This window comes from Falco punctatus (genome assembly GCF_963210335.1).
Source record: "Falco punctatus genome assembly, chromosome: 1".
In the NCBI taxonomy this organism is placed as follows: domain Eukaryota; kingdom Metazoa; phylum Chordata; class Aves; order Falconiformes; family Falconidae; genus Falco; species Falco punctatus.
Genome location: NC_137580.1, coordinates 16,773,690 through 16,799,600, shown reverse-complemented (window position 1 = coordinate 16,799,600; position 25,911 = coordinate 16,773,690). Strand labels below are relative to the sequence as shown.

At 42.3% G+C, this 25,911-nt stretch overlaps 1 protein-coding gene across 1 annotated transcript in view; it reads left to right on the top strand.

Moving 5' to 3' along the window:
- The first annotated feature begins 1,030 nt into the window (after window positions 1–1,030).
- CDS1 (CDP-diacylglycerol synthase 1) overlaps window positions 1,031–25,911 on the top strand; it is a 223,687-nt gene continuing 198,806 nt past the window's right edge. Inside the window, exon 1 of the mRNA XM_080368572.1 lies at window positions 1,031–6,843. The gene's annotated coding sequence lies outside the window, so the exon portion shown is untranslated. The remainder of the gene's footprint in view (window positions 6,844–25,911) is intronic.

Sequence of the window (25,911 nt, the reverse complement as noted above, 5' to 3'; positions counted from 1 at the left end):
GTGCCTGCCTTTTTCTCTTCTCCTGTGCAACTGCAGTAGTACATGAACTCGTTTACTGAAGTCTTTGTATATACATACTTACTGAAGGTTGTCAGAATTCAGGAAAAGCTTTGCATTTATTACTGAAAACAGTGCAGACTAGCATTATTTTGAAAGGGATGGAGAAGGATAAATTTTTTCAGTTAGATCCTTTTCCTGAGAGAATTTTTCAATCCTATCCCGAATGCTGATAAAGTTCACTTTCTTTGTCAGCAGTGTGATGACTGCGGTAGGATGTGGCTGTGAAATACCGCTGAGTGTGACAGGACCACTGGCACGATGACTGCAGAGTAGAAAGACGGACATTAAACTGGACTCTGTATGGGGTTGGGAAGTCAGTACAAAGAGCGGAGATCCCAGCTGTTGTGTTCATAACAAGTTGAATTATTGTTGCTTTAAATTCTACAGGTCACAGTCTTTCCAGGTTGTGTTGCTGGAGTCTTAGATATAATTAATTTCAAATAGTGCTAGCCGTGGTTATATTAATACCGAAAGCTCGGGGGAAATGGTCAAAAAAACCTACAGGCACCCAGCCGAAATCCCTGCTTGATTTGAACAGCAACAGCGAGGTTAAAAAAATGAACCTTTTCATGCTTTCATGAGATCAGAAGTAATAACTTTAAAATTGTAGTGTAGAAAGTCTCTTAAACTATGTGCACTGCTCATAAAACCATAAACTATTTTGTAGGCTTGTGAAACTGAGGAGCAGTGGAAGATCTGAGAGCTTCTGAAAGAGGGAGCCCTGCGAGCTGGAGCTTCATGGCTTCCTTTTCACCTCAGAGGTAGTTCTCCGTAAGGTTCAGAAACCTTGCACATGTTTCTCCCAAGTATTTTGAAACCACAGAACATGAGAAGCTGTTGCACTCTTCTAGAAATTGCTTCACTGTAGTTAACTGCTGCAGTAAGCGGCAGCTAGTATAAAAACAAAAGTAAAACAAAATGTTAGTGGATCGGTAAAGGTGTCTCAAAATTACTCCATCCCTGCATACGGTTATTTATTTCAGATTCCAAGATATTAAGAAACTGGATTTTTTAACACTGAAGGGAAACACAACAGAAATGGTCAAAAAAAAAAGCACTCTTATTCCCATAAATGTTACGAAAGTACAGCAAAACTCTGAATGATCTTTAGACATTAAAGAGATGGAGGCTAAGGATCTTTTGTGCCTATCTATACTATCTTACACATAGGTTTGTCTATAGTATACCTAGATATACTTATCTATACTATTTTATAATATCTAATAAGCAAAAAACCCCCAAGTCTTTGAAACACTATTTTCTTCAACATAATAATTGAAAAAATAAGCTTTTGAAAAAGGAATTCTGCTGTGTTTCCTCAGGCTTATTCTATTACTGCTTTTAGTAGAGGTAATTAAAAAAATTACCATTGGTCTACCTATGAAAAAGTTACTTCTTTCAAGGCTCAAAACCTGTACTTTACGAAATATACAACTTTGCAAAGCTTACTATTAGTCAGAATTTTTTCAGGCATCCTGAGAATGTTACTGCTTGATCTTAAAATGAATATACAGAGAGAGGAGATGGCAAGATGCTTTTCCTTGGGAAAAAGTAGAACACCACAGCCTGAGGGAGGTTAGCACTGGTGGGGGAACAGTGAACTTCTCTTAGATGCAAAGTTCTGTTTTTATTTGAACTGGTGCATTTGGAGGAGCAGGCAAGCTTTTGAAGGTTCACATGCTCCTTCAGTATAAAAATGAAACAGCAAACTTCAGGGAAGAATAGTTGCTTGCAACTTAATTATATTGATCAGTGAGATGATTTAGAGGTAGAAGGGATGTGTCCAGAAAAGGTCAAAATCTGGGAAGAGCTTAAGGCCGGTTTAACGTGCTTGCTTCCCAATAGCTTCCACAGAGATCATTAAAGTTGTCAAATGCTGAGATCTTCAAAACATTATGGACATCTGTAAACTTCTTTATCTAGGAAAAAAATGCATGTTTTTTCTTTACATCCACCAGTAGCTGAGCCAAGCTTGTTTCAAGCGAGGAAGACTTGTAATGTCAAAGATTTACTTAATTTTCATTGCTGCACATAAAACATCTGACAGTATTTGCTGAGAAAACCAAAATGCCTCTCTTTGTTTGTACAAGCCAAAGGAAAGTACAGTGTATCAGTCTGCAAATGAACATCAAAGCACTTTTGCAAAATCAGGGATGGTGACATATATTTGGAGAAACAGTATGAGAGCCGCCTGTTACAGAGTCGTGGGGGTCTCTGCACTTACCAAGCATAATCCTGATTGGAGCCACATCTTTTCTTTTTTCTCTTTATTATCACTTCGTGGTTAACATTTGTTGATGAGTAGGATTAACAGCACATTTTCAGTGACATTTAGCTCTTTTAACAAGCTCTCTCCAGTCAAAGGTGGCTGGCCTGAAAAAAAAAAAAAAGAGAAAAGTCATTAAGCAAACAAATCTTTGCCAAGAGTTGATGCTAAACATGCCATCACCCTGTGTGAGTTATTCACTGTATATGAAATTTATTCCACGAGACTGTGACCTTGATGTTGATTAACCAGAAATCCCTTCTTCTCTTGTCATTATTAACAGCTTTAGGTGCCTCAAGTGGCCCCTCTCTCTTTCTTTTTCTTATTTTTTTCATCATTCATTAAGGAAGATTTTATCAATTTATCATTTCTTTCGTAGTGCTGCTCGTTGGCATAACCTTGTGAGGCACAGTGGCTCGTTCGTACCAGGCTGCTGGGGCGGTGGTGGGCTGGCCGTGCCAGCGCTGTGCCCCTCGCCGCAGAGCTCGCCTGCCGCGATGCCCACGGTTTCCAGCATCTAACAAAAGGCAAACAGGCCTGGCGAGGAATCAGGGTGTTCCTTTCGCATGGTCTTGTGTCTGCATAGTCTTATAGATGCCTGGAGTCCTGGGGGTCTCAGGGGAGACTTGTTTTTTCAGGCAAACCTGTCCATTATCCAAAAAGCATGGAAAGGGGAATGGATTTCTCCTGCGCATTCCTGTTTTCTGGGCTTGTCGGTCACAGTAAGGCTACTCTGTGGCTCTCTGGGCAGGCGCAGGGCACAGATATGTCTGTTTACAGGATAGAGCTTCTGCACCAATTCTTGTGAGGCAGAGAGGGAGCATATTGTGGTGGTTCTGTACTTGCTTAAGGCACAAAAGGGCCTCTCTGTGGATGCAGGAGATGGAGCATCAGTAGATTGCCCTCAGGTCACTCAGCTTTGTGCAGACCCCAAATATGGAAGATGGTTTAAAACCACCTCCAGCTCAGTATAAACACAGGATCAGAGCAAGAACTGAACCTTTCTGGTGCCTGCTGCTAAGCTTGAAACCGTTTACGGAACAGAAACACTGCAGGTATTCATTTATGCTGGCAATTTCTGGAAAGCAGGGGGGCGGGGGGGAGGAATCAAGGGATGAGAACTACACCGAGAAAAAAATGCTGGATGTGGGTTTTTGAATTCTTTTGGGGTGAGGTCACAGGATGATAAATGGAATAGACTGGGACAATTGAAAACTGAACTTGCTGTAAAGCCTGATTAGAGTGGATTGCATTACAGAGTACAGCTGGCACCTCTGGCTGTGAAGGAAGCCTAGCTGCCGTAGACTTTGTGGCCACTGACACAGATTCATTTGGTGCTTTGCAATTTTGCCATTTAACACTCACCTTTGGCAACCTCTTGGCACACTCTCTTGTGGTGGAGTATGATATTTATCATTGCAGCTGCATGAGATTGTACCTGGTCTGAAAGCTTTCGGGATCAATGATTGACAGGCCATATCTCCCATTCTTTTCTACTGGCTATATCAGATGAGTGCATCACTCATGCTTTGCTGTTCCTTCCATAGCTTATAAGCAATGCTAGAAAACCAAACATGCAAAAAGGCACAGCATCATTAAGATAACTTACATAATCTTAATTCATCTCTTTCATGTAAATACAATGTATAGACGACATTTACATGGTCATTGCATAGGCTATATCTAACCTCAGTGGCTGCTGCTGCACTCCCAAGCACGGGTGAGTCCTTGGCCACATCTTGATCCCACAGTGGGGTCATGGTGCAAAGCAACCTCCCCTTCATTGTACCTCAGTTGCAAAGGAGAAGATAGGTGGCTGCGTGGCATGATGAGGAGTTGGGACATGCTCTGCAGACCCCCAGCCTCAGTGCCTGGTGAGACCCTGGCTGTGGGCCATGCCTCGGGCACACCTGCAAGGTGGTATTGGTGCAGCATCCTCTCTTCTTTATAGAACCATCAATTCTGTGGGTTTCACAGGCCGGCCAGTGTGTGTGAGCTGTACAGCAATTGTTATCTTGAGCCTTAAGGCACAGATTCTTGCTAAATGTTCTGTGAAGACCAATATGGAACTATTAATTCTTTAAGGCCATTACTAGGATGCTGTTGATAGTGGTGTGACGCTGTGACACATGTAACATAGTTAGGGATGGGAGATGTATTAGTCCTGGCAAACTGATGCATTTCTAGAGAGCTTTAATGCTTGGGTGGGGATGGTGGGGAAAGTGAGTGGATACAGCTGAAAAACATTGTCCGGTTCTTATTTACAGCACAAACATACACGCTTGTGTTTTCAGCAAGTGTAGGCAAAGCAGCATACCTAGCAGGGAATGCAAACAGCTATTACAGTTGCATCCACAGAACTTAGCAAGCCAAATACAAAATTATGAGATCAGATAAGAAATACACAAACAAAAAAGCTGGAATGACATTTGAGACTTAAAAACTGAATATTCTCGAAGCATTAGATTTTGTCGCAATCTGTATGTTTATCAAATGCTTTGCTTTTGACAAAACTACAATTTTTTCATGAAACTGCCGAAGTGAAAAACTTCTGATCAGTTTTGATCCAGATAGATGCAGTTAGTTAATGTTTGAATAAATCAGTGTGTGTACTAATTTACTGAAAGTTTTCAGGTTAGCGTAGTAAAAGTATTTTTTCAGTTGGCCACATTTTTCATTGGATTGTCACACAGAAGCAGTCTGTACAATCTGCTACTATTTATTTCTTTCTTTAGCCTTGAAAAGCTCCATTTATCCAGTTTTCTATGATTTCCTGTGTTACAAGTGATGTCATTTTGTTGTTTGTAGTATCCTAGTATCCAATAATCATATTAATGTGACAGAAACTATTGAAAGGTGGGAGAGAAGTTGTTTCACTGCAAAACATATTGCAGCAGCTCCAGCCCATACAAGCTGCTTGCCTCTGCTGTCTCTTGTTTTCTGTTGTTAAGCAGGAGTGCAACATTTCTGCTGATGTTTTCCCCTGCAAGTCCACGGGTCAAACTTAAAAGCAACTGTTGTTTTCTCTGTACAGCTCTGGGCATTGCAGAGCATGACCTGCTACTCCATTAAGAAATCTGCAAAAGCTGAGCTGATTCTCTCCTTGCATTGAACAATTTCTTTGTTGGGTTTTAAGAATACACTCAGTTGCTTTGTTTTTTCACGCTTTCTCCATCTCTTGAGAGATCCTAGGTTGCTCTTGTTTTCCTTTGTAATATACCACATGTAAATTTTTAAACTGAAATGCAAACCCTGAATTTAGCAGTGCACATCTTGCTGGGCGATGGAGGCAGTGGGCTTCGGGCTCTGATGACCCAGGCTGTAATGCCATGGGATATCTGCATGGCAGCAGCATATTCAGTAACATGTTATTTGGCATCTTCCTCTAGATTGTCTTTATTGTGTGTTCTCCCACATTTTGATTGCTTTATATTAACTATAGAGGAAAAATGGGTTGATACAATGCCTTTTTATGTTTTACAGTTTATCCCAGATACCTAGAAAGGCCAGTAGTCAATAGTATGGTATCACAGGCTGGCAAAGTTCTGGCTGCCTCTTCCCACCACCACCACAGCCTAGATTCCTGTCTGGACATTGCCAAAAGGCAGACTCAGTCATGGCCAGCTCTTCCCAATGGCTTTGCCATTGACACTGAGATTTTTACAATGCTTGAGACCCTGGTAGCAATAGGATATCACAGTTCACTGTTAAATGGCTGATTTGGTATGGGTACCCTCCGATATCCTCCCTTCCTAGAGACATTCCCCTCCAGCCTTTCTTTTGCAACAGATGGTGAGAATGTAGGAAGTTTAGAACACTATAGGAAGGCAGATAGGAAGCAAACTGGAGTTGCCTTTAATGCAGTCAATGAATGATATGAAGTGCAGCGTAGCTGCAAAAGCAAATTAAAACTTCTGGTACCAAAAGCTTAAGAGTTTGCCTCCCCCAAAAAGACACATAGGGTCTCCTACCTGGCTCCAGCTGCTGTACTCGAAAGAAAAGGCTCTCCAGTCATTACTGTGTCATATCTGCCAGCCTACTGTAGGCATCTTTACTGTCTTAAATGGTGAGAGATGTAATCTTTTAGGCAACCAAATCATGCCCAGGTAAATTTAAAATCTCCCCTTAAGGTACCTTATGGGTACTTAAGAGATATGTGCAGTTCTAGTCTAAGAATTAAGCACCGTGGTTTGTACAAGACCTTTGTTAACAATCTTTTTTGTATCTTGGCTCCAGCGAAGCCTGTGTTGTAACTGTGTGATACTGGGAAATACTCCTTATCATCTAAGGCTAGAAACCCCGTATCCATTAATGTGTTTTGGATTTAATGTCTAGGTTCGTCATGCTGCTGAAGATGGTCTAACTATGTTGATACTGAAAGTGATCCAGGACTGTACCGCGTGCCTGGTCGGGAGTCCTTTTGAAGGCATATCATAAACCACATCTTCTAGTGGCAACTCCACAGCAGGGATGGTCCTCGCAACTGCTTCCAAACCTACTGATTTCCATGCAGAAAGGTAAGGGCTGGGAAAAGGAGCATATGTTGTTTAAATTTTCTGTTTAAATTCTAGATGAGCATATGACATACCTAACAGGTAATTTTAGATGTTTTGAAAAGTCACCCTAAATATTTTTCTTACGTATATTTGTCTGTGTGGAAGGGGAATAAGACACCATGTGTTCATCTTGTTGAATATATGCTTTAAAAAGTCAAAATAATTATGGAACCTGTTGAATTGTATGATTTTAGCTTTTATTTAGCAGCATGTTTGTTGAATTGTCCTCCAGTTCCTCCGCTGTAAACAGAGATAATAAAAGAAAAATATTGACCAAATTATTTTGACATAGTACAAAGCTGAGAAACTAAATGTATATGAACTAGGGCAAGCCGAGAAAATGGTAGAAGTCCTTGTAGCTTTCTAATAGGCACGTTTTGTCCTCCTGTTAATGGAGAAAATTTTATGACTGGGTTTTACTGGTTAAAAAAATGTGGAATCTGCATGTCCAATGTATTTGAAATAATATGGTTCTAAGTATTTTGGATTATAAACCCAGGATACTATGCATGGACATCCTATGCTCAGTCTCCTTCTTCCATGTTTTTATAAAGAAAGAAGGAAGGAGGAGAGATGCAAAACTGTTGTAAATAAATAAACATATATATATAGCTGTTCCTACTTGAATATTTTCAGAATAGGTTGTTTTTCAAAATATGCAATTTCAAACCAGTGATGAGCATCATAGCTTTAGCAGTGACACGAAAATGAATTGGGGACCTCTGCACTCAAAGCTGCGCTGTGTGCTGCTGTGCTAATAGCACAGAAGGCCTATAATAAGAAAGAGTCACTGCATTAAAAAAATCCATCTAAGCCCTGCTTAGTTTTTAATGTGCATTAAACTGGGCAAACCTGTGTTGAAGTGGATCTCTGCTGCAAACTTCTGTAACTGTACCAGAGGATGTGCTGTCTAGTGGTGAAACCAGTAGAGTGTGATCTCAGTTTGGGTCTATGGATGGCCTCAGGTTTGCTGTTTGACCTTGGAGTGTCTGTGGTGTTGGACCAAGAAGAAATGTGATGTTGGAACAGGCCTCATATACACTGTATGTCCTACCTTACATTTCCATGCAAGGAGAACTTGGATGTGTGGACTAGAAGAGAGCTGGAGCATGATCTAGCACGTCTCCTGGTCCATAGGTGCAAAGGTGGAAGAGTTCTGGTGTCTGCTGTGCAACCTGGACAGGTTTCTTCCTTTTTCAGCACTATCACAAAATTGAAAGGGATTCCATTTACCTAAGATGAGCTGGGATGAACTCTGCAGCACCTGAATATTTCACTAGTGCATGTTGTTAAAATATTAGAGACAAGGTTGCATATATACATGACATAGATATAGGACATATCTATAAAAATCCCTCTTGAAAATATCAGAGATGAGTATTTTGCTATTAATTTCTGGCTCAATCACCAGCATTCAGATGTTTTCATCTCCCTGAGGGAAAGGTGATAGAGGTCCAAAGTTCAGTCATGAATGCCTGCTGGCAGCAGCAGTATTGCACACATGTTACTAGAGAAGATGTGATGATTTCTTGGGCTTTCTTTCCATTAGCTATGAAAGAATGAGCTGTGCTATATCTAATTCAGAATTAGCAGCACTGCTGATATGCTTGATGTTTTTAATGCCCTGCTGTGGCTTGGTATAATTGGCTTTTTTGGTGTGTGTGTGGGGTGTGTGTGAGGAGGCTTGCAGGCTGCACAGAACACAGCCTGTGTGGCATCGGCTCCCCTGTTGATTTAGTTTCATTTTCTGTTTTTCTGCCTTGCTCAACTGCCTGTAACGGCATTAAAGTATTCTTCTGATCTTTGTTTCCATGTGTTCACAAAATGCAGTTTTTGAAAGCCTTTATGCCAAGGGGATATTCAGAGCTCTCGGATTTGTTTCAAAAGCCACTGGCAAATTACATACTTGATTGAACCTTGTTTATAATAACTTCTACAGAGAGAGCCTTCACATTGGTACTAGATTAGATTAAACAGGGAAGGGTCAAATTAAAGCTCCCAGAAATAATTTGCTTGTGGTATTGATGTGCTGCCTTGAAGCAGGAAGTAATGAAAGTTTCATGAGAAAGTCTGTAGTCCCAAGAAGTGTGGCTAGATTTTTCCCTCTTCCGCCATCTATACTGCTTTAGAAGAGCCTTAATTCAGTGGTTTGAAGTAAGACACATAATAAATCGGTAGCTCGTAATGAAAATATGATATTCCATAGAAGCTTTTATCACTCTCCAACTTCTTCACCAAACTTCAGGGCTCCTGACCAACCTTCCCTTGCTCACCCGCAATGCACCTAACTTCACTAGTAGTATTCTGTCTGTTAGGTTTTGCCTCCTGCTATTGGTGGGCTGCATGATCAGACACCTGGGGAACTGTGGATCCATTTATGTGCTGGTGCTCAGCAATGTCATTGATACTTTCTGGGAACTTAATGCAGAAACTCTGGTCAGGGAAGTCCATTCAGTAGTACAGGAGTCCTACCTTGGCCTGCAAGTACAGACAAGCACCTGTTGTCACCATCTGTACCATGCCATCAGAGTCCAAGCTCTTTTCTGAATACTTCCTGCCCAGAATTGTGTTCAGGGGTACAAACAGGGACAACTTGGTACACCCTGCACGGGAGTTGTGGGGAATCACAGACCCTGGCAACTAGTGGAGTACGTGGCTGTGCTCCCCTTAGGTACTGAAGGACTAAATTGCAGGAAGAGGCATTAGGCTGGAACAGGTTGATGTCTGTACAGGAACAGTCTCAAAAACTTAAGGTTAATACATCCTCTGGCCTCCTACTCATCCACTGTCAAACTCCATGTTCATGCCAATATCTTGCCTACCAAACTAAACCCATCTCTTTACCTCCACAGCTTGTCACATTGTCCCCTGCCATCTGCCAAAACATACTTGCCAAAATAGACTTCCTTTCCCACAGCTCAGGAAAATGGACTTTCCCATCCCCTGTCTTTCTCCTACGTTCATAAACCTTACCAAAACTATATCATAATTTTCCAGATCGGAAGTAATCTTACTGCTTCAATTGCTTTCACTTAATTCCTCCTCTCGTTTCCTTACCATTCTTATTGCTGTTTCCAATCTGTATGCATGTTTTTGTGGCTCTAGCTGCGTAAGAGTGAGTGTTCATATGTTCAGACTTTTATACGTGGAAGTGAGTGGAGAAGTGGAAAAGATGATCTGGAATAAGATGCCAGCTCAAAGAATTTGTTTTTTTTCTGTAGTCTTGTGACTGAAGAAGAGTTACAACTCACCCAAGTTAGAGGACAGTACTTTGTCATTGAGGAAAAAAAATCAGTACTAGTGACAAGTAGCAGAAGTGTATTTGCTGCCCTCAGAGTGCCAACAAGTTGCATCAGCAGAGAGATAACTTCCAGAGCGTGTGATTTTGGGGGAGAAGAAATCAATTAAATTACATTTCATCAGGCTGGATTGGGTAGTGAGGATTTGCCATGTGTACTGACTGCTGTCCTCTGGATGTGCCAACTGCTACTTAATTCAAGCTACAAATTTAAATGAACTGTGGATATTGCAAGCTTCCAGGTGTTTGGGGTTGAGTGCCTCTTACTGAATGATGCTGTCTTGGGCACCTGAAGTGTAGCTGCTGACCAGCTTTTTGGCAACTCGTTTGAGAGGGGGATTCAGCTCCTTTCCCACCCCCTTGTTGTCCCATTCTCCTGTCCAGATAAGTTTGTAAGAGTTTAACTGATATAAATTGTCATTGAACCATTCATTTATCTCCAGAAGGGATGTTCAGTATGCCTACCACCAATGACAAAGTAAAGATATAAAGCATTGACCTTTCCTATATCAGTAAACCCATATTCTTTCCAAAGTCATCAAAAGCTGTTGAAGCAAGAAACGCATGTGGTGGTCTTGTAAACAGAACACAAACTGAAGATGAATGGCTTACAGCGCAGGCAGACTTTTAAGCGTAGTACTGGCAAACATGCTGTACAAAGCAGTGAGCAAAATGATGGGCTTAATCCTCAAGAAAGTAGCTTTCTGTAGTCTTCTCTTTCTTCCACTGAGTAAGAAACGAGCATCATACAGCCTGCTTCGTTATTTCAGCCTCTCTTACAGAAACCGGAGGGACTTAATGAAATTTTGCTGTCTCTCAGCCTGAAGCCAGACAGCCGTTTAGGTCATTTGAATTCTTTGTGTTTGGCTTAATGATTTTCTAGAAAGCAACCATTTACTATGTTAAGCGTGGCTGGTTTGTATTTGAAGGGAATTGCCAGACAACATGGCTGCTGTAGGGTTTGTCCTTCCCCTCTCAGTTCTTTTTTTCCTTTTATTATAAGAATATATTCCCATATACTATATGAAGAAATTAAAGAAGCGTGCAATGAACAGCATCTATGGCAGGTACTGCTACTTCCCAGCAGCCTAAAAGGCAGGAAAAGCTTTGGATTTTGGAGATAAGAAGACCAAAGTGAATCTGTCTTACGCTGTGAACCACGTCAGTGACTAATTTCTTTCAGGATCAGGAGGCCAAAAAACGTAGCTTGAAGTTATTTTTGGCCCTCATTTCTAGCCATTGGTGAAACAGCTCAGAGATGGCAACCGCTTGGTTCTAACCTTGTGAGATTCATCTTCCTCTGGTCCCCAGCCAACCCATAGTGCCTACATGAAAAGAAAAAGCTAGCGATCGACAGAAGCTGTTGTATACAAGCTAGAAGGCACTTTTTAAAAAAAAACTCCTTACAAATTGCCTCAGATTTCCTGAGGGAAGAGAACCAGGAAGGGTAGTTCCACATCTGTCATCACTGTTTTACTCACAGATCCTCTGGCTTGACAGCATCTTGGAAAAAATTTCCCTGCATTTGCCATGCAAGTTGCAAAATGTTCGTAAAAACACCTCGCCTTGGTAATATAGCTGGAAGACAATCTCCTGCCTCCAGTGAGTATTCACCTTTGAAATGCTTTTGCTTTTATTTTCTGTTCAGGGAAAATCTCTAAGAAGGAATGTGTCTAATTGTCACTTAGTGACTCCAAGGGACCTGTTACTATCGTGCAACTTCAATGCCATGCTGAATTTGTGGATTCAGTTTTTCCATCAGCCCTGTAAAAGTTGTGACTCTTCTCCATTATCAATGCATTGTTGATAGATAGCCCTGCACCTCCGAAAACACCTCAGCTGAAATTATGTCTTTCAGAGCCAGTAGTGTATTCCTTGCCTGTTTAGCAGTTTTTGCGGCACTTGGACCAAATTCTTTCAAATCAATAGTGTTGTGCTGTGGTGTAGAATTGCAGACACTCTATTTAGCAGGCGCACACACAGTCACTTGATCTTAGCTCTTTCGGTGGCAATGAATCTCTCACTTTCTTCATAAATTGAATTCAATTATCACTTCTTTCCTCTGTCTTCACAAGCAAGTTTAGACACCTCACTTTTTATCTTGCATTTTAAGTAGAAGAAACAATAGTAGCAATCACTTCTGCATTTTTATGGCATAAGAGATGGCCTAATGAATTAACAAAATCTCCAGCTGTAAACTGCAAAGGAATTTTTGTTAAGTTTGGAAAAGTGTGTTAGACAAACTACGCTTAAGCCTTGTGAGATCCCCTAAATTCAGCCTGGTGTTATTTGTCTTAGACTGACAAATGAGTTACATAAAGGCTATGAGACCTGTTGTAAGTGGCATAAGTCAGCATTAGGAAGAGGACATCGGTGTACTAGGCTAAGTATTCCTCATGCTGCTACAAAAGCATGTAGCGTGTGCACTAGGTGTTTCAGCTGACAGTGAACAGTTAAAGTACCAGGTTTAATCAAAGGGAGATTCTGCAGCTAATGAAAAGCTGGTTAATCTTTTGCCTTTGTTACTGTGAATATTAATAAAAACTCCTTTCCTTCCATTGAGAAAATCTGAGCAGTTTGAGCCCATACATTATTTCACCTTGATAGCAGCATAACTGTCCCGGAGATTGCACAAGCTTCCTTTACACTTGCATCATAAACTGCTACATTTACTTCATCAAGCCTAAGTGTTAACTACTTCCCATTAACTCAAATGTTCCCAGGTTCAGGATCAAGAGAACCTGCTTAAGCAAAGCATCTGTCTGAGTTCCTCTCAAGTTAATGTTCCGTACAGTATGCTCCTGAAAGGCTGGCAAGGGGAGAGGGGAAAGCCTTGGCAATTCTGGTTTTTCTGCTGTCTAGGAGGGTGGGAAAAAAAGACAGACAGGCAGACAGACCCAAAACTTACTATGTGCCTTCTCCTTATACTTCTGTAAGTTTGGGGTTTTGTGATGAGCTCTGATACTTGGAAGGGTGGGAGAAGGAGAGATTTGTAGTCCAGTCACAGAGTTAACAGGAATTTGTGAGCTTGAGGCCCTTGACCCCAGCGTGTGAATGCACCAAGTGCAGGGCAGAACTAGAAGGTGTAAGGTGGCTCTTGTCCAAAGGCACAATGCTAATGCGGTATAGGTTATGCGATATTTCAGATGTCCATTTCACAATATGCACAAGAGGAGGGGGAAAATCGAAATGACCTCTCTGTCTGGGAACAGGGTTAAGTGGAGCTAGATGCAGAGACCCATTTCAGTCACAAATGAATATGCACGGTGAGCTCACCTTTTACTGACCACAGGATGTTTGAATCAGAGGAACACATTAGTTCGTCCAAACCTAATGTCTTCATCTCGTTAGAGCTGGCTTCTTCTCTAGAAACGTGAATGATGTGTAGTTTTCCTTAGTCAACTCTGCTATGGAGGGCAGCCTTGTTTCACTCATTTTTGTGTGTATCTAAAGATATGTCATGAGCCAGCGGGGAATTCAAGCTGGAAAGCCATAACCATATGCCACAAACAGGTACCTGAGAAGAGTTAAAATAGATAAAACGGGCAAGCACAGGTGTGATAGCACCCTTCAATAGTCTCTCATCCTTTGCTCAGTGAAGAGATTTCACAAACCCCCTCTTGTTTGCCTGTTGACTAACCCCCAGTAAATACTTCTTAGCTGACTATCTGGCATCTTATGCAGAGTTCTTACATCCACATTGGCCTTTGCCCAGGAGTTCCTCATGTTTCCAACTTATTGTATGGAGAGCCATTTCTGTCTGATTTGAACTTGACTCCTACGGTCATTTTTCAGTCTTAAGTTCTTGTATTGGAAGAAATAGTTGATTCCTATACACCTTCTCCAGACTGCTTTCTCATGTTTGTCAGCTTTGTCAGATGCCTCAGTCATCTCTCTTCCAGGCTGAAGAGTTCCATCTGTTCAGTTCTTTACTGTGCATTTGCTCTCTAGGTTCCACAGATGTAACTCCTTTGACCAATGCCATTACCTTGAACACCAGCATGAAAATCATTAAGGTAAACAAAAAGAAAAACCATCTCAAGTGGTGGAAGATCTCCACTTTAGAGCCATGATACCAGGAGGGATACACAAGTGCAGCTGATGTGGCAGTGCCAGTATCTAAAGTGTAAGGACAACACACAAAGAAGTCATCTTTTTTCAGGGTTTTCTAGGAGCCTTAGGAATTTTAAAGGATTTGTTCCTAAAACATGGCAAAAATGTCCTTAGCCGTGGGAAGAAACTGAAGAACTTGGAGTAGTTAAAACCAACCAGACAAAACGAGACCCCACCTGCAGTACTTCCTCCAGCTCTGGGGTCCTCAGTACAGGAAAGAGATGGGCCTGCTGGAGTGGGTCCAGAGGAGGGCCACAAAAAACGATCGGGGGATGGAACACCTTTCCCATGAGGGCAGGCTGAGAGAGTTGGGGTTCTCAGCCTGGAGAAGAGAAGGCTCTGGGGAGACCTTGTTGCAGTTTCAATACTTAAAATGGGCTTATAAAGGGGGGCAGACTTTTTAGTAGGGCTTGTAGTAATAGGACAAGGGGTAATGGTTTTAAACTAAAGAGGGTAGATTCAGAGTAGATGCAAGGAAGAAATTTTTTTACAATGAGGGTGGTGAAACACTGGAACAGGTTGCCCAGAGGTGTGGTAGGTACCTTATCCTGGAAACATTCAAGATCAGGTTGGACAGTGCTGTTGGAGCAGCCTGATCTAATTACAGATGTCCCTGCTCATTACAGGGGTTTGGACTAGATGACCTTAAAAAGTCCATTCCAACCCAAACCATTCAATGATTCTATGAAAAAGTAGTACTATCACAGAATAGATTGTCATTACCAATACAATGTCATTGTACTTAAGGGGGTTTTCCAGTTCGTGCCAATTCGCCGAGCACACGCGCTCTCACTGATAAGGGCACTTGACTCCTCAGTGTTTCCCTTTTGTACACTCCCTCCTATGTACCCATCACACATTTTCAAAAAAAACCAAGCCCTCAAGCGTGATGCAGTTACATCCTTGTCTCTATGTCCTATTGCTGCAATTCCCTTCTCGTGTCACCTGGTGGCTGCTGAGCCCTTCTGCAGCTCAGAAGGTGCGCTTGCTCCTGGGAGTACCAGTAAGCTCGGCAGCAGTCCCAGGAGATTTGTGATAAGGATGCATCGGTCACAGTGTTTTTATTCCTCGTTATGGAATCCGACACCATAAGCTTTCTGCGAGAAAGAACAGGCATAAATACTCTAATTTTAAGTTAATTTCTGCCGTTTACACGTAATTCCTCTTGACAGGTTAAAGTGAGAATCAGGCCTCTGGTGTGGGAAAAGACTTGATTCTTTATTAACATCCTCTTCTTCACAGTTGCATCCATAAGTAAATTGGCTGGGTCCAGGATGAGCAAGGTAATTATTTTTAACAGTGTTCATCCTTGTCTTCACCCCGGACCGGGAAGAGCTCAAAGCAGAATACTGAGCAAAAAATACTAAGCGATAAAGCTAATGTCGGTAATTGCTGAGTTTCTTTTCAGAGTGTCAAGTGGGATCACTCTCCTGTATGTGTAACTGAGAGAACCATTTTCTACCTGTGACAAAGAGGGATTTTGTTTGCCAATGTGGGTTGAATTTGTTGGAGAAGTGTGAGTAATCATTTTTATTAATCTTGGAGTTTCTAGGGTGGTGGGTTTTCTTTGTGTTTAGGCTTTGGTCTGTTTCTTTATTCCAATAAATACACCATAAGGTCCTTATTTCCTATTTGCCCAGCAGGGTTGTTTGAAGGGGGTGTTGTGGTGATGTATCTTGTTGAATAAGAGCAGGTGGTTTTCACAGTTGTCTGTCATCAGCCTGAGTTGCCGCCTGGTTTACAATGAGAGGTGTGAAAAAGGCACACTTTTCCCACAGGGCAAACACAACACACATTTGGGTGAAGGCTTGTGTTTAAAGAGCAGATAATTAATAGCTGCAAAAAGTCTGTTTCTCTAAACATAGCAAGGTGGTGATTTTCACTCAAACAAGTACTACTAAAAAAAAAAAAAAATCTTCTCAGGAATCTAAGGTCAGGAGTCCTGTTCAGAGCCAGTAAGATTTGTCCTCTCACTGCTTTCAGGTATTTCTATCAAGCTGTTTTTGAGTATCTCTAGAGGGTTGTCTGGGATGTCTTATCTGGGGAGGGTGGAAGATGTGAGTGAGGTGTGCAAGCACTCAGCCCCTCCTGATGAAAGTCTAGCAGAATCACAGCTGGCACAAGAAGGGCTCTAGCTGTGTTTTCCTGGGACAAAAGGCCCTGCATAAGTGGTAGCCAGGCCATGACCCTGTAGACTTAGGGAAAGGGCAGGACAGCTGGCCACTAGAACCAGTGGAGGACCATGTAACCCCCTCTCCATGGACATGGTTCGTCAGGACCCTCGAGACCTGCAGAAGCAGAGCCCGCATAGGGCAGATTGGCTTTGTTATAGCTCTTTCTGCAGGCTACCTCTGACCAGAAGCCTTGGCACGGGAATCCCAGCAGAGAGCATGGAGGTCTGTGGGGAGGAAGGGTTAGTCCTTGTGAAACATGGCTCATTGCCAAAAAAAGTACAGAAGAAAAAGGGGGTAGAAATAACAACCTGGCCACTTTTTAATGATCCTCCTGAATCTGTGTGGGAGCCATACCCTCCCTGCGCAGCCTGCCTCCTGACAGCAGGGCCAGATGAGACCCCTTATTTCAGATAAACAAAAGGTTGTTGCATTCCCATTGCTCAGGAGAAAATATCTCCTTTCTAGCTGCCCTTCAAGATCCTGTCAGATCTGAGGACTTGCTGTCAGTCCCCCTGTCTTTCCAGTACTGAAAAATGGGAGCAGTTCTCCTGCTGTTACAAGTCCTCATGCAATGAGCTATGGTACGAGAGTGCACTTCTCTTTCTGGTCTGCTAAAACAGCTCAGTGATCCCCAGAAACCTGCCAGGGCTGAGATGCTGCCATCAGTGCTTCTCCTTGGTCCTGACTCCTCTTCCACAGCGAACCCATGAGCAGTAAGAGCTTGGGTTTCTCTTTCAGACAGCTTTCTGCAGTGCTGGGGAATGAAGGGGAAGAGGTGAGCTGCCCTGGCCTGCCAGCTGGCAGGGCTGGCTCACTGGGGACAGGGCTGGTGTCTGTGGCTCCTCTGGGGGACCACCAAGAGGACCTCTGGTTTTCTGTGTGTTCCCAGTTCTGCTAAGACCTCCTGTGACCTGCCTCTTAAGTCCACTGCTTCTGTTTCATTTATGGTACTTGGCTTTCACACAGGCTTCGGAGCAGTCAAGGCTTGTTCTGTGATGGTGAGGATGGTGTTCTTCTTCCTTAAATCTTTCTTTTACATCTGTGTAATTTTCTAACTAGCATTTATACTGCCTTCCACCCCCTTCACTCCTTCCCAAAATTACACTTCATTTTCTGTGCTGCTGGCAGCTGCGGAGCCGGCCGACCGCTCTGCCTGAGGTGCAACGGTGGGAATGGAGAAAAAAGAAGGCGAGACCTGAATGAATGGATCAAGATGTGCATGTGGGAGGGAGGCAGTGTAGGGGGACAGGGAGTATTCATGGAGCCCTGCGTGGAGAGACCAGCAGCCTGTGTGGCACAAAAACATTTTAAACTCACAACAGGCGAACTCTCTGTGGATTGAATGCTTCAAAGGGAGAGCCTGCCAGCTACAAAAAACAAATCTTTAAATAACATGGAGAGCAATGAGAAAAAGTCTGAGCTGCTTGCTCGCGGGAAGAGAGCCGACTTTGCTCAGCCTGGGTGTAAAGCAGTGTAATCCCATTGGCTTTGGGAAAGCTGCAAGGGCTTACGCCACGGAAGAATTTAGCCTACTGGGTCCAGCAGTCTTACTTAGGCTGAATAATTCTTTTGTCCCGTCTCTGTATCGTGATTGCAGCAATAGGCACCAAAATGTGTGTTGGTTTTGGTTCCAGTGAGGCAAGTTTTACCGCGCTTGTGTGAGGGACCGTTGTTAAAACTGCACTGCTGAACTGAAGGGAAAGTTCCTTTAGCTTTCCAAAAAAATTCTGTTTTGGGCAGACTTCAAGCTTGGAAAATGTCAGTCTGAGAGGTGAAACTTAAGGAAAATGACAAGCAGTTATAATGGAAATCCTTTGCCAGGGTTGAAAGTAGCCTGCCAGCTATATTACACAGTTTAAAGGAAATTATCTTTTAAAAGAATTACAAAATTTACTTTGCAATTAATTGAAGGAACTTATTGCTCTAGAATGTTAGGGAAAACCCTGCCATACAAAATGTACATTAATTAAACACAAGTTATCCCTTATCCCTATGTTCATATGACTATGAATACTTGTTGGCTTTAGAAGAAATGTTTAACATTCATGTTTGCACTACCACTTACCTGGTAGATCCATGGCTGAGTGTGAGGGGGCTTGAAATTATTAATTTATGAGGGGAGAGCAGGTGATGGGGTAGGCCTGCCCAAGGGGCTTTGCTGCATGAGGGGCTCAGCAGCACTGGGCGCTGCTGCTGGTGGGAACCAAGCGCCCCTGGGATAAGCATCTGCCTGAACCGCAGTGCTTCAGAGGGTTCAGACTCCTCACAAGGAGCCCTTTGCTTTGGGGGCAAGATCTTTCGTCAGTCCTTGCCACTTCTACGGTGGGTACTGTGTGCTTCTGCTTCTCCAGCTGCCCTTTAAAATTGTGTCCGTTCAGCCTCTCATATAACACAGATAGTGAGAAAAATACACCAGTGTTAGAAAGCCCAGTGTCTCTGTAAGGACCAAGATTTGCCTGGTCTCTGGTGTTTTGTTGGGTTTTTTTCCAGTAAGATTTATAATGCCTCCTTCCAGTAAGACATTACTTGGGTTTTGTTTTTCACCTTCAGTGCATGCATATGATTTCAAATACCTTCCTCGGACTCCAATACGTAGTTCTTCAGAAATGTAATGGGCAGGTAGGCATGGGAAGGAATTTGATTATACTTGAAAAGAAAGACAAAATAGATCTGAAAGCTATCCAGCATGGTTTTGGTTTCTCTCTGTAGTTTAGGTAGAAAGGATTGTTCTTTTGCCAGTGTAAATATATAAGTTTTAAAAGAGATGTCAAGGACTGCTTAACATACAGACAAAAAAAAGTTTCACACATCTGCCCTTATAATGGCCCTATGTGTTTGCATTCTGCTTATTTATGCATTCGCATTTGGTTTATTTATGAGATCTTTGCCCAGAAACATTCCCCTATTAGCTCTATATGGTTCTATATGGTAATTAATATATCACTGTGATATTCCATCTGTTATTATTTCTCTAGCATTTGTACCTATGAGCCCCAACCAAGATCAGAGTCTCATTTGGATCAGAGGATCAAAGCCTCTTTTGTAGTAGGAGCGCCACATATGAATAGAGAGTATCTGAGGCTTTTAGTCTAAACACAGAAACTGGGCAAGTGTCAGTGAATGGACGGATGCTGGCCCTCGGCATCACACTGACCAACCCGCCAAGTATTATTAAGGAAAACTTTAGTAGTTGTGGAAGTCAGGCTCACATCCCCTGCCTTAGCGTCCTGCCTCACCTCAGTCCTGTGGCACCTCCACGGTATTTTCTTTCCAAAACGAAAGGCATGAATATGATTGTGATTTACTTGCTGTATTTGGGCTGTATATATCACCTACCCAAGGCTACAGAGGTGCAATAATTGCACCCAAGGCTGTAGTCTTTTTGCTCATAAAATGGAATAACAGAGCAATATTTAACAGGGTTAACTACAAGGATACCCAGACTTGAGTCATGTTTCTGTGAGATTTCACGCACCAGCAAGTGCCTGCTGGGAGCAATGAGAGCTGAAATCTATAGTCGCCTCTGTAGCAGGCTGGCAAATGCAGGAGATGGCTGCTCACCTGCCCTATAGCAGTGATGGCACAAAAGATGCTTAAAGCCTAGCTGTGGTTAGGGTGGGAAGCTAGTAATCAAGGTTCACGCATGCCGAGGTGTGAGGAGGAGGGAGGAAAGGAAGGGACGGTGTCAGTGTGGTTACTGTTTATGAACCCAAAGCTACGTTAAACATAAATAACCTGTAAAGTATGTGGGAATAGAAGGAACATTTTAATTCAGCTTTGCAGATTGTGAGCAAGTGATTCTGGCAGGCCAGGGTAATGTTTTAACTGCTATGGTGATGGTGTTATTGCTGGGTACTCTTAAAGTAGAAGAAAGACTTATCTTTTGTTGGAATGCTAATGCATTAATAATTATAAAATATGTTGCTCCAAACTGCCTTCCAATGAAAGCAGTCTTCATAAGCAGCGTGGCATTCATGCTGCCAGGCATTCATTATTTCTGTTCAGTGGTGGCAGGAAGGCAGCAGCTTAACTGTAAATATTGAAAGTAAGCTGAAAGTCTTCTGTTGGGGGGGGGGGGGGGGGGAAGTAAACACCAACGGTTGAGAACCTAACTTCACAGTTTCCTGATAGCAGAAACAGAGATGATGACATTTGTGACATCCCGAAAAATGCTAAAGAAAATGTGAGATGAAACATCCAGACTTGATAGCAGTGCTGGGAACTAAATCTTGCTAGCTGAAGCTATAGTAAAACATTTCCCTTCTTATCGTCCTCCTTGGAGAAAGAGACTTTTTTTTATGGATGAGGATGGGGGAGGGGAAATAATAATTTTAAACATTTAAGATATGAAGATCAAAATATGTTTATTTCTCTGAAATGTCACAGTAGCCTCCCATGGCAACTGTACTCTAAGGGTTTCCTCATTTTCCACTTTGGGGCTTGGAACATCTTTCTACGTCTCTCCATCTGAACTTAAGAGCCGTCTTTCTGCATGAGGGGAATGATGTAAGATGCCACGTTGTGCTCTACAATGTAATTTGTTTGGATGATGTATCAATTACAAAGAACCCTGTAAACCCAGGTGTGTTGATATCCAAGGGATGCCCTGAGGGGAATGCGCTCCCAAAGCCATGGTGAAGGACAGCTTTTGCAAACAGAATGGGAATGACAATTTCATAAAGCTTTCCTGTGGATCACATGAATAATCTAAAACAACAGAAAAATTCAGAACTGGATTCAAGCAGTTACCTCAGAGGCCATTCATCTGCCTCTTTTAGTCCCAAAGAACCCCAAACACACCTTATTTCCAAAAGAAACATGCAAAGGAGTAAACCTCCAACTTATCTGCATGTATTTGTGTTGCTGGGAGTTTTTTGGCTGTAGCTATACCCCACGCCGTGCAGGGATCCAGCCCCAGGGGTGCGTACTGCCGGTACTTTGGGTACTGAAGCAAGTTTGCTTTCCTTGCATTACAGCCTGGCTTGGAGTGAGCCAACACCTGTGGCTGTCCTAGGTGGCTGTTAATTTTTACTTTTCTACTTTTTCTTTTGGTGAACTTACATGTGGCTGTAATCTGGTGCCTGGACATCCTACTTGCATGGCAATTTAAAGGTCGAACACAAGTGCAATGTGCCAGGTCTGGGAGCAGAGGTTTTGTTTGAAGTTACTCAAGTTATCCTAAAAGACATTTTCTGTTAGGCTCTACTTTTTTTTTTTTTTTAGTAGGTTTTTGAAAATTACAGCTTCAAATATGTTCAGACAAAATTTTCTAATTTAATAAGAAGTTTTAAAATTATCATTACGGAAATAGGGAAAAAGGCACTTCTATTGACAGATGTATCTTGCTTTATTTTTCAGCTTGCTGGTATCTATAAACATTTAGAGTAATTCCTCAGACTTCTAGCTGGGGATTTCTTATGTTCATGTGTAAATAAACCACAAAGCCACAAATAAGCACTTGCCACTTTGAATGGTTTTTTTGAAAGCTAACTGCAGTGACACAGTTAAACTTCAGAAAGCATACTTACAAGCAAGGATTTGCTAAGACATACTGATGTACTGCAAGTTAAACTCCAACAGGCTTGGTAAAGCAGGACTGTAACTTTAGCCAAAGTCGTTATAAAGGGCTTTTATGCTAATGCCTCAAACATATCACTTTATTACTGCTTGTATCCTGCAGTTTGAGAACTGCCATTCAAAGAAAATTGCAGGACTTAGAGGACATGATTAGTAATAAAAAACATTCCACTTCAGTATTCAATCAGTTTCATCATAGTTCTTTGTGGTGACCCAGTCAAGAGCTAGATTGAAGGTGGTTTCTTCCTCAACATCTCCAACTCTGCCAGGATAAGGGACATAAATAGTAAGAATATGATGCTACCTTATAACAGCAATGTGGAAAGGTTAGCTTACAGAGGGGCACTGCAGGTTTGTGTCACTTCTACAGTTGGTGTAAATGTTAAACTTCCTAAGCTACATAAAGCTGGCTTGATATTGTCCTCATCTTCCTAGTGTTTTTATCTTTCTACCAGCAGTGTCAGCTGACTGAAGTCAAATAACTTAAATATGTAATGAGGTTAGCTACCTGACAGTGTCTGTGCTAATCTCTTCCCAGAAAGTGCTCATATCTATCTAGGAATGAGACCCACAGAACAAACCAGCAACAGGCAGCTGTGAATTGACATTGAAATGATGACAAGACTACTGGAAAGCACCATATTTCAAAAGAGAAAACAAGAAACAGAGGCTGAAGAGGGGCAAATTAGAGGTAAATATAATTTGCTGTACCAAAAGGTAACACATCTCTTTTATGAGAAGCAGGGATCCCCAGGAGGGAATGGCAGCGTGCATGTTAGTGAGAAAGTACCATCTGCTTTTGCATAGCGTCAACAGTGGGCTCAGTATGCCACACAGCAGCTCCCCCAAAGAACCCAGACTCGAAGTGATACGATGAGAAGAAATAGGCTGTTCTAGCTTGGGACAGACCTTAGCACTAGTAGAAATAGACTGCATGCAGTATAAGAGCTAAATCTATTATTTTTTTTTGAGAAGTACATTTGATTTGAGGATGGGCAGGTCATGTACAGTGCTAAGTAATAATGGCAGGGCACTGAGGCAGGGAGATGTCGTGGGAGGATCAACCCTGTTGGAAATACGGAGTAAATCCAGAGTGCTGGCTCCAGCGTACTTACAATGATGTAAACCAAGTGTCGGTCAGATCTGGATCTTTCCAGAGATTTCATGCTGTGATCAGTGATGAGTGTTAGAACCATGTTGTCCAGTCCTGGGCCCCTTCTCTAACTACCCTACACTGATATGTATTTTTACCAGCCAGCTAGACTTCACCCTGTGCTATTTAAAAATTAGTATTGTGTTTGTGGATATGGTTTGTCCCTAGCTGTGTCTAGTGGGGTTGGGGAGAAGGCAGAGTCTTAGGAAAGACAGTGGATATCCATACATATATGAAGCTATGACATACAGTAATGGACTAGGATGTACATTTCAATAAGCCTAGGCGTTACGGGCATCACTCCATGAGGGTGCTTGTGTTTTGCGCTATAGAGAGGGGCAGAAGAGGAGGAAAGCAGAAATACTTCTGCCAAAATGGTTCTTGTCTTGCAAAAAGAATCTGGACCTAATTCTTCTTATTCATTCTATGCAAATACTCAGGATAAATATTGTGCTTAAACTTCCCTGGCGGTTCCACCAGGCAAGATATAATCATCTCTGTTACTACTTAGAATGGTCTTTCAGTCCAGATGCAACTTTATTTCTTTATCACTGTGATGAAGTATGTTTTACTAAACTTTATTTTATTGCAGCTTCCCAGAAATGCATGTTTTAATATACCAGACAAGCATAAGCAATGAGCTCATATGCAGAAAAGGGTCTGGTTTATAGTTATTGAATATACATGCTCTGTGTTTGCTATGAGTTTAATATGTATGTCATGCATTCTACTAAACAATTCAAGCATAAATGGAAAAGTTGGGTAGTAATGGAAAGAATCTAAAGCCTTTGAATGCAAAAGGGCTTGACTGAAAGGCAGGTAGGAAGTAAGAGCTTTGATTATGCTGTTTACACTTGGTTTTAATGGCAGATTCCCCAACAGCTGTGATGATGAAAGGACAGTTTTGAAGCTCATTGATAACAGTACAAGTATGTCAATTAGCTGGTACAGCTGACACAAGAAAAGCAGTTCGCTTTATTGAAGCTGAATACAGAAAAGCTATAGATTTTGTAACTCTAATACACAGGCAGAAAAGCAAAATCCTGTGGTTTTAGCTTGTGCAGTTCTGGCTCCAAAAAGCAACTTTAAAAATAGTACTGTGGCATTTTGTGCTGCCCTCTTCCAGCAATTTCTTATCAGAGGTGCTTAGGTACAAGCAACCCAATGGTTTTCCTAACTGTCAGTAGTGCACAGTCTCCCTGGAAGCTGAAAGTCAAACCACGTTGCTTTTGGCTCACACATCAGCAACAATAAAGATTGGATTGTTAGAAGATACAGCATAATCTATTAGTCTGTCCATGGGCTTCAGAGGGTATTGCTTCAGTCCCCTCGTGTTTAAGAACTTGGCCTTTTTTTGGTAGCTGTTGTTAGCATTGTTGTTTAGTGTGTTTCATCTTTGGACCTGTTGGTATCGTTTTGAGCTTGGGTATCTTGAGCCCATTTCTCTAGGGTGAGTAAAGGCAGAGGACACAGCAGGCCCCAGCTGAAGGAAAGCAAAGCAGGCAATCTGGCTGTTGTCAGCATTGAAACCCAACGGTGGCATGAGGTTCTCAGAACTGCATAATCCCTCCTAAGGGCTATCTGGAATACCTTGTGTCATCCAAATGGAAATGTCCAAAAATTATTCAAATAAAATATTTTAGTGATAAATACTAAAGGGTAAAGATAAAAAGGGTTTGCAGTCAGGCCTTGTTTGGACATATTTTCCCCTTTCCTACAATGCTCTGTTGATGACACGGACAGGCTTTTGGATGCTTGGATTCAGGCACAGCACTAGTGTGGTGGGAAAGCGCAAAGGCCTTGTCACTGCTGCACTAACCAGTGGGGTGTACCTGCTCCTCCTCACTGATGGGGGGGCAGAGCAAAATCTGAACATGCAAGAGGCAAATAGTTCCCCTCAGGCTGGAGTACTCTCGACACATCAGCTGTGCAGCTGCAGGAAAGCTCTGGTGCCAGGTGACGAGCTGGCATAGCTCAATAGCCTGCACCTCACCCTCTTGATTAAAGGCAGGCATTTGCCCATGTTCTCTAAATTACCTGGGATCATTTACAGTTGTAAAAATACACCGTTACAAAGGCTTTGTCATTCACCTTTAGGGATGAACATGTTCAGCTCTGACAATGTTATCTAGAGAGAACAGCAGCTCCAATCATCTCAAACATGCTTGCAATATAACATGGCTTCAGGCAGAGCTCGCTGACACCAATGCTGCAAAAGAAAGGAATGAAAATTAAGTGACCATTACAATGAGAAATGTGAGGCACATGACACACAATTTTGCTTGAACAACCAAATTTAAATAACAGGAAAATGCACCGCCTGGCCTTTCTTTCTTTTCTAGTTCTCCAGAGGTCGTCTTTCTATAGCAGTGAATTATTCCTGGGCATTAACATAAAACAGCATGTATCCCCAAAAGCTGTAGCGGGGTCTGTCCAGACAGAGCAAAAGCCTTCTGAAACACTGCCGTCTCGCGGCAGTCTCCTCGCCCCACGGCAGCTGCTGGAGCACCTACAGCCTTGCCAGAGGTCACAGGCAGATGTCACAGGCGTTTAGCAGTAGGCAGGATACACAGCGGAAACTTCCTCAAATCTCACAGATGAAGATAGAGAGCTGGTTTTGTGTGTGTGTGTGTGGGGGGGGGGGGGGGGGAAATGAATCAGATGAGACAGGTGCCCAGTCAGATGATGAGAAAGTAACTGAACTGCTGCCAAGT